This window comes from Gorilla gorilla, chromosome 6 (genome assembly GCF_029281585.2).
Source record: "Gorilla gorilla gorilla isolate KB3781 chromosome 6, NHGRI_mGorGor1-v2.1_pri, whole genome shotgun sequence".
Taxonomy (NCBI): Eukaryota; Metazoa; Chordata; class Mammalia; order Primates; family Hominidae; genus Gorilla; species Gorilla gorilla.
The window spans coordinates 7,941,239-7,949,901 of record NC_073230.2 but is presented as its reverse complement, the minus strand read 5'-3'; positions in this window follow the sequence as shown (position 1 = coordinate 7,949,901).

The window sequence follows — 8,663 nt, the reverse complement described above, 5'->3', positions numbered from 1 at the left end:
GACCTGCCTCCATGGTGGCACCCGTGGGATGCCTGCCTACCTCGGACTTCAGCACCTATGGGGGTTAGGCCGAGGACATCCTCCTGCAGGCTCCGCTCCCTGGAGCGGATGAGGAGTGTCAGAGTAGCCAGAAGACCATGAAGAGTTTCATCCAAGAAGGGAGCCCACCTGACTTGGTGTGTCCATGTGCAGCACTCACCATACCCTGCCCAGGCTGGCCCCTCCACCACCTCCAGGCCCACGAGACAAACCATCGAGGTTGCTTTCAATCTTGACTCCGCGTTCTCCGAGGACCATCTGTGAGCTGGCGGCCGGCTGGCGTCTGTTGTCCATGTGCTGATGGAAGGTTCTTACGAAGGATTGTCTTCAACAACTCATCTTCATGGTGCTGTTTTCAGCCTCGTCAGGGCAGCCTGGAGGCTGGAGGGGAAGTGCAGGGCCAGGTGGTTGCAAGCTGGTTCCTGTTCCTTGGACACCTGCTGGGGCCCTGCCTGGGCCTGTGGGCTGCTGTCCAGATCTGCACCGGCTACAGCGCCTTGCCCAGGAATGTGCATTGGATGTGACGTGTGGCAGTGTAACATGTGTTTGTTTCCGTGAGATGCTGGCGACAATGCTCCATTTTTCTTTTTTGTATAAAGTCGTCTGGTGTAATACCGTGTCCGTTAAAGTGATGGGGCAGAAAAGCCAGGTGGGGAAGAGAGAATTCTATAAGAATTCCATAGGTCTGGAGCCCAGCGGTGGCCGAGGTAGCAGTAGAGGTGGGAACTCAGGCCTGCCTTGTCTCCCTACTTCCTCCTTCCCTCCCTCACTCCCTCCTTTTCTCCCTCATTGGTTCATCCATGCAGGCGAGGGCCCTAGTGCCAGCCCCTCCTGTCCCGACATGGGGAGAGCCCTGAGGAGGGGCAGGCAGAGTGGAGGCCACTCCAGCCAGGAAGGGCTGCAGTGTGGTGGGGGCTGTGGTCTGAGGCTGGATCCTTTCCGAGCCTCTCCACCCACGTGGGCCTGCAGCCTTTGTCGCGGCTCTGCCCTGCGTTCCCGGGATTTCTGCTCCTGCCTGGGCCCCCTCCCGGCCCCTAGCCCTGGGCTGCACCTGGATCTGGGCTCAGGAAGGTGACTTTCTGCCCAGGGTCAGCTCTTCATGTCTTGTGAGCCCTGTGACCTTGACCGAGGGGCCTCCATCTGCATGTCGGCGTGCACATCTGTGAAATGGAGCTGCAGCTCAGGCAGCGTAAGGACGTCTCGCCATTGACTCACCTGGTGCAGGTCTTGTCTGCTGCCTCCTCCTGCTGGGACTTCACTCCAGCCTGTAGTGTTTCTAGGCCCCAGCATGGCAGAGGACAGAGCCTTTGGGCTCAGGGATTGCTGAGCGGCGATGGTGCCGCCTGTTAAAACGAGGTTCCTGCACCTGCCTGGACACCTGAACGCACCTGCTCACACCGTGCCCTTGCCAGGGGTCATGAGAGCTGGGGCCCAGCCTTTGCTGGGCTTCTCCTTTAGCTTGGGGGTGTTTCCTTTTCTTCACCCAGGCCTCTGTGTCCTGGTGTGGAGGGGGTTGGAACTGGCTGGGAGAGTCAGTGACTGCAGGTGGTCTCCAGCCCTGGGTCCCTACAGCTGTCTTGGGATTCCCAGCGGTAGGTGAGGCCGAGGCCTGGGTCTTTGCCTGGGTCCCGTGCACAGAGCAGTTGCTGGGCTGGGCCAGGCTCGGAGATCCGGCTCTGCAGAGTAGCCCTTCTGGTTTGTGCCCTCTTGTCAGGCACAAGAACCCACGGCCCTCCTGGGGCCTCCTCGGTTTTTTTGAGCTTTTCATACTTAGCCATGGGTTCCTCCAAGAATTCTAGGGGTGGGAACTTGAGGACTTGGCTCCCATTTTAAAGATGAGTGAGCTGTGCCCCTGGCAGGCCCTGAACGCCCAGGGGGCCCCAAGTAGAAGGGTCGCAGGACACAGAGAGGCAGGACTTGTGCTGTGGCCGGGCATCCAGGGGCCCTTCCATCTCCTGGGCCTTGACTCTGTCCCACCCCAGGGGTGGGTTGGGCCCCAGACTCTGGAGCAGCATTGGGGCGGGAGCTCCCCAAGTGCCTGCAAACAGCAGGGCCAGCCAGGCTCTTCTGGGGTTGTGTCCTGGGCAGGTGCCCAGCCTGGGACTGAAGCTCCTTGCCCTGCACCTATCACCAAAGGGCCAAGATTCACAGAGAGATTTGCCTCTGCATGCTCCCTGGAAATGGGGTCAGCAAGGACCAAGATACAGACCCCAGGGAAGATGCGACCTCCAGGTCCAAAAGGAAGAGCAGGGATTTGAACTCAACTGGCAAAAATCACAGAATTTCCCGCACCCCACAGACCCCCGTTCCCTCACAGAAGCCCCCCATCCTCTCACAGAACACTGGTCCCCTCGTAGATCCCCTGTCCCCCTCACGGATCCCCCATCCCCCTCACAGATCCCCTGTCCCCTCACAGATCCCCCCAACCCCCTCACAGATCCCCATCCCCCTCACAGATCCCCATCCCCCTCACAGATCCCTCCATCCCCCTCACAGATCCTCCATCCCCCTCACAGATCCCCCATCCCCCTCACAGATCCCCATCCCCCTCACAGATCCCTCCATCCCCCTCACAGATCCCTCCATCCCCCTCACAGATCCCCCCAACCCCCTCACAGATCCCCCATCCCCCTCACAGATCCCCCATCCCCCTCACAGATCCCCCGTCCCCCTCACAGATCCCCCGTCCCCCTCACAGATCCCTCCATCCCCCTCACAGATCCCCCATCCCCTCACAGATCCCCATCCCCCTCACAGATCCCCCATCCCCCTCACAGATCCCCCATCCCCCTCACAGATCCCCCATCCCCTCACAGATCCCCCATCCCCCTCACAGATCCCCCATCCCCCTCACAGATCCCCCATCCCCCTCACAGATCTCCCATCCCCCTCACAGATCCCCCATCCCCCTCACAGATCCCCCATCCCCCTCACAGATCCCCCATCCCCCTCACAGATCCCCCATCCCCCTCACAGATCCCCCATCCCCCTCACAGATCCCCCATCCCCCTCACAGATCCCCCATCCCCCTCACAGATCTCCCATCCCCTCACAGATCCCCCATCCCCCTCACAGATCCCCCATCCCCCTCACAGATCCCCCATCCCCCTCACAGATCCCCCATCCCCCTCACAGATCCCCCATCCCCCTCACAGATCCCCCATCCCCCTCACAGATCCCCATCCCCCTCACAGATCCCCCGTCCCCCTCACAGATCCCCCATCCCCCTCACAGATCCCCCATCCCCCTCACAGATCCCCCGTGTCCCCCTCACAGATCCCCCGTCCCCCTCACAGATCCCCCATCCCCCTCACAGATCCCCCATCCCCCTCACAGATCCCCCGTCCCCCTCACAGATCCCCCGTGTCCCCCTCACAGATCCCCCGTCCCCTCTGTACAGCCGTTTCCAGGAAGTCCTGGTCCTGAGGTCCCCGGGTTTCCGGGATGGGCAGGAGGAGGGGACACAGGCCCAATCCTGAGAACGGGGACCCCAGGCTCGTGATACTCGGACGCGGCCCGGGGCCAAGGCTGGACCGGAAGTGGCAGGTTCCCGCCGCCTGTGGGTTCCGCCGGTTCCCGGGGCGCCCGGCGAGGGTGACAGACCCCGGGAGCGCTGTGACCGCCACCCGTGCCCAGCGATGAAGCTGAAGGTAGCCTCCTCCGTTTGCAGGTAGAATTTTGGTTCAAGGCTCCGGCGCCCCGGGGACGGGCGGGCTAGGAGGGTCTCGGTGCGGGCGAAGGAGGCCTGGCCCTTGCGGCTCCGGGGCCGGGGACCCTGGAGGTGGGCGCGCCTCGGCCCCCAGCCCAGCGGCTGATACCGGGCTCCTCCCACGGCCCCGCCAGCGCCTCACAGTCCGGTGGCCCTGCCCCTGCGGCCGCGCTGGCCGGCTCCTGACGCCTCAGAGCCTCAGTTTCCCCCCTAGCCGTCGGGAGGCGGGTGCGCCGCAGGATGAACCCGGGAGTGGCGCTGAGCAGGGTGGGCGGCGGCTGTGGCAGCCTCAGCCCCTCCTTCCGCTCCGGCAGCCCGGGAGGACGGGGGTCCCCAGAGCGCCGAGGCGGGAGGAGAGTCCTGAAGAGCATCTGCGAGGGGTCGCCAGCCGGGGGAAGTGGCGGGGCCTCTGAGCCAGGAGGGGGCCGAAGCGTCTCCCACGACCTCGGCGCGGTGCCTGGTCTCCGCGGGGTCCGGCTTCCCGGCGCCCCCTTACCCTGCGCTTCTCCAAGCTGACAGCCCCAGGTGTGGGGCCTGGAGTGGGGCCTGGCATGGCCTCGTGCCTCCTACTCCTAGGTCCAGGGGTGTCATGAACCACCCCCCAGCCCTGCCGCGGGATCGTCCCCCAGTGTCCAGGGCACCCGCCTGCCTCGCCCAGCCTTTCTTTTCGTTTCTTTTCTGAGACTCAGTCCGGCTCTGTGGTCCAGGCTGGAGTGCCCTGACACGATCTCTGCTCACTGCAACCTCCGTCTTTCGGGCTCAAGTGATTCTTCTGCCTCAGCCTCCCGAGTAGCAGGGACTACAGGCACTTGCCACCACGCCGGGCTAATTTTTTTGTATTTTTAGTAGAGACAGGGTTTCACCATGTTGGCCAGGCTGGTCTCCAACTCCCGGCCTCAAGCGGTCCTCCCGTCTCGGCCCCTCAAGGTGCTGGAATGAGAGGTGTGAGCCACCGCGCCAGGCCCCACCTTTCACTTTGGCTCCATCCGGAGTCCTGGGATCCGCTGGGTCTGAGTCCCATGTACCGTTTCTGTTGTCGGATAGATTTCCATCAGAAGCACAAGACAGAAAATGGGGGAGGACGGGGTTTCCCAAGGAAATCGGGGTGCCGCTCATAGATGAGGCTACTAAGTGGGATGTTGGGGGGTGCCTTGGCCTGGGTGCCCCAGAGGCAGAGCCTGAAGGACAGAGTTGTGGGCATATGGTTTACGGGAGGGCAGATACCAGCAATACAGGGAGGGGCTGGGGTGTGAAATGTTCAAGTAGGAGACCTCACTGAATCAGCTCCGGGCTCCAAATCCTCAGACCTGGAGCCTGCACACATGAATGCCGGGAGGTTCCAGGATCCCCCCAGAGGCTTGGAGAAGGCCTGGGCAGGAAGCCAGGTGGCAGCAGCAGGAGCTGAGCAGAGGTGGGCAGGAGGATGCATGCAGCCCGGGGGCAGATCCCGTGTATGCATGGCCCCCACTGCTCCGGGTCCTGCACCAGCCTCCCCATGGCTGGCTGCTTCTCACCTGGACAACCTTGTCGCCCACCCATCTGCATGCCATCTTCAGCCACCTGCTCTCCCAAGAGCAGCCAGGGTTATCTTCTCCAAACCCAAGGCCACCTTGCTCTCTCCACCCCTCCTAGAGCCCCTGCTGCTCTGTAGGCTTAGAACAAAGTTGAGAAGCTTCCAGGGCTCCGGGCCCTGTCTGACCCTGACTGTCCCAGTCACACCCTGGCCCCTGTCTGCCACCTCATGACCTCAGCTGAGCTGGCTTCGTCGTGGCACGGGGGAACCGGAGCAGGCGGGGCTGCCCAGGCTGAAGGAACGGGGTTGAAGAGCAGGACTTTTCTGATGGGGCGGCAGCTGGGAAAACGGAGTGAGTGGCCGGGGAGGGCTGTTTATGGGATGGCCGTCTGCAGGGCCTTGGCAACCAGAGCCCCCTGTCCAGGCCTCCAAGCTTGTCTGGTGACAGGGCCCGGTGTGAGCTGGACCACAGGTACTTGGTGGGCCTGGTCTGGGTTGGGGTCAGGGAGTCAGAGTGCTTGGGAGACAGGTGCCCCCTCCCAGGTTCGGCCAAGCATGGGGTGAGAGTACTGGGCTCTGCTGGGCTCTGCCCAGCTGTTTGACGTTGGATGACCTCGCTGTGACCTTGGGCTGCACCACTGCCCTGGTTGGAAGAGAGGGAGGCTTGGTGGGATGGGCTGAGCTCCAGGACCGCCAACCCTTACCCCCCTTTGCCCACCTGTGAGTGGCTTCCCTGATGGAAAGACTGAGTGAGAGGACTCCTTAGTGGCTGGCCCTTGTAGAGGCACAGAGCTGCAGGAGCTGTGGTGAGGGCCGGCACCATGAGACCTCTAGACCCCAGGCTCTGGAAGCATCCCTGCCTGCCCTCCCTGAAGGACTTCCCAGGCCACCTTGCCCTGCCCAGCGCTGGGGCCTGAGTCCTTTCTGGGCACACCAGGTCACCTGGCAGAGTCCCTGGCCCCGAGCGGGCACTGAAGGAGGCCCTCGCACTTCTGGGGGCCCTGGGTCTTCGCCGTCAGCATTTGAGGCTGCTCCCGTTCTCCCTGGGGTGGGAGCCAGGACCCAGCGGGGCCTCAAAGGTGACTGCAGCAAGCGGGAGCTGGCCTGCCCCCCGGACTCCCACCCTGGCCTGGCACAGCTGGAGTCCAACCCTACTCCCTGAGGGTACTCAGATGAAAAGCGTGTGGTTTCTACAGAATAAAACAGCCACTGTTTCTATCCTGGCCTTTGAGCCACCAAAAAATGTGCAGTATTTATGATCCGGCCCCCGGTCACCCAGCCACGCACCAGCATCCGGCGGCTAAGGCCCCTGCTCGCCCCTCCCTGGGTGGTGGAAGCCATCCCGGGCCCTTCTGGTTTCTGAGCTGGAGCCTGGTGGCCCCAAGGCCCTGGATATGGGGCTCCACTAAGGCCCTTAGTCGTCTGGTGTGCAGGACATATAGACAGACAGAAACACCCCTCCTTGACTCTGACTCCTAGGCAACCCCAGTCAGGCAGGGAAGCCCATTGCAGGCCCTAGACCCAGGCTGCAGGAGCCACTGCCGACAGACCCCCCATCCCCTGCTGGCCACGGAGCACCAGCTGCAACCCCCATCTGTCTCCCTCAGGGGACTCTGGGAGGAAAAAGCCCAGAGCACACACGGGGCAGGGCCAGCCTCACAGCCCCTGTCCCCCACTAGGGCCATTGGTGCCAGGACTGTGACACCCCTTCCGGAGAGGGCTGGGAGATGTGGCTGTGGGGCAGAGGCTGGGTTGGGAGCCCCATTTTGGCACTTTCTGCTGCCCTTCCATACCTCCTTGCCAGGGAGGCCTGGCTGGGAACCTTTCCATCTAGGTGCTCCCAACACTGAGGCTTCCTTGTCCCTGCTCAGCCCCAGCAGGTCCCCAGAGGCATCTGGGGAATGGCGCAGGTATCCCCCCACATAGTCCCCAGCACGCCTGCCCCAGGGGTTCCGAGGTCTCACTGAATCCCCAGGGAGGGGTCAGCGGTCGGAGCTTTGGGTCTTTCCCTACAGCTGCATTTCAGAAGGGAATGCAGCCGCTCTGGCGTGCCGGGGCTTGTGGTCCAGAGAGGCAGCTGCCACCTGGCGTGGGAGGCTTCTCAAGCTTGTCAGGCAGAGACTCATAACTCAGTGGTGAACCCCACCTGACCTCAGGACCACCTGCCTGTCTCTAGTCCAGGCTCTGCCCTGTCCTGGGCTCCTCTGGACCTCCTGGCACAGCCCTGTGCTACTCAGCGTCCACTGGCATGGTCGACTCCCAAATCCCCTCCCCCAGGAACCAAGAGCTAGGACTTGTCTACACAGCCAGACCTCCAGCCCTGATGGATGGAAAAGCCTAGACCCTGCACTGTGGATGTCAGGGAGGACTTATGGCTACTGGGTCTCAAGAAAGTCACTTGTTTATTTTTATACGTATTTATTCATTTGAGACAACATCTCTCTCTGTCGCCCAGGCTGGAGTGCAGTGGCGCGATCAGGGCTCACTGTAGCCTCGACCTCCTGGGCTCAATTGATCCTTCCAGCCTCAGCCTTCTGAGTAGGTGGGACTGGTGTGGCCTCAGGGCTTCTCTTTGTTGCCCAGGTTGGTCTCAAATTCCTGGGCTCAAAGGATCCTCCCACCTCAGCCTCCTAAAGTGCTGGGATTACAGGCAAGTGCCACTGCACCCTGCCAAGAAGTTAATTTGTTTGTTCATTCTTGGCTCAGCAGAGAGTTGCATACCAAAATGGCTCAGTGAGTTGGCCTGGTGCAGGAAAGGGAGGGGTGTTCTGAAGGTCATTTCTGCTCATGGGGGGTCAGTGACCTTCAGCAGAGCCTCACCCCTCTCTGAGCCACAGTTTCCTCTTCTGTAAGGTGGTGGAACTGTTGGATTAAACCAGATTAGACCAGAGTTGCTCAGAATTTTGTACACAAGATGCATTCATGAAGGTTTGTGACTATGATATTTTTCTAAGAGTTTTATAGTTTAGTTCTCATATTTAGGTGTTTGATCTGCTTTCAGTTAATTTTTGTATGTGGTGTGAGGCAGGGGTCCACCTGCATTCTTTTGTATGGTGGAAATCCAATTGTCTCAGCACGATTTGTGGAAGAGACTCTTCTTCCCCACTGAATGGTCTTGACACCCTTGACAAGTCAATCAACCATGAATGTATAGCTTTTTAAATGAACTCTCAGTTCTATTTCATTGATCTATATGTCTCTCCCTATGCCTTGGGTCTTCATTACTGACATTGTGGTAAGTTTGAAATCCAAAATTGTGAGTCCTCCAGCTTTGTTCTTTGTAAAAACTGTTTTCTTTTCATTTATAATTGCCCTGGCTAGAAAGTACCTCCAGTAGAATGTTGACTAGAAGTGGCTGAAGCCGACATCTTTGTCTTGCTCCTGATCTTAGGGGAAGACTTC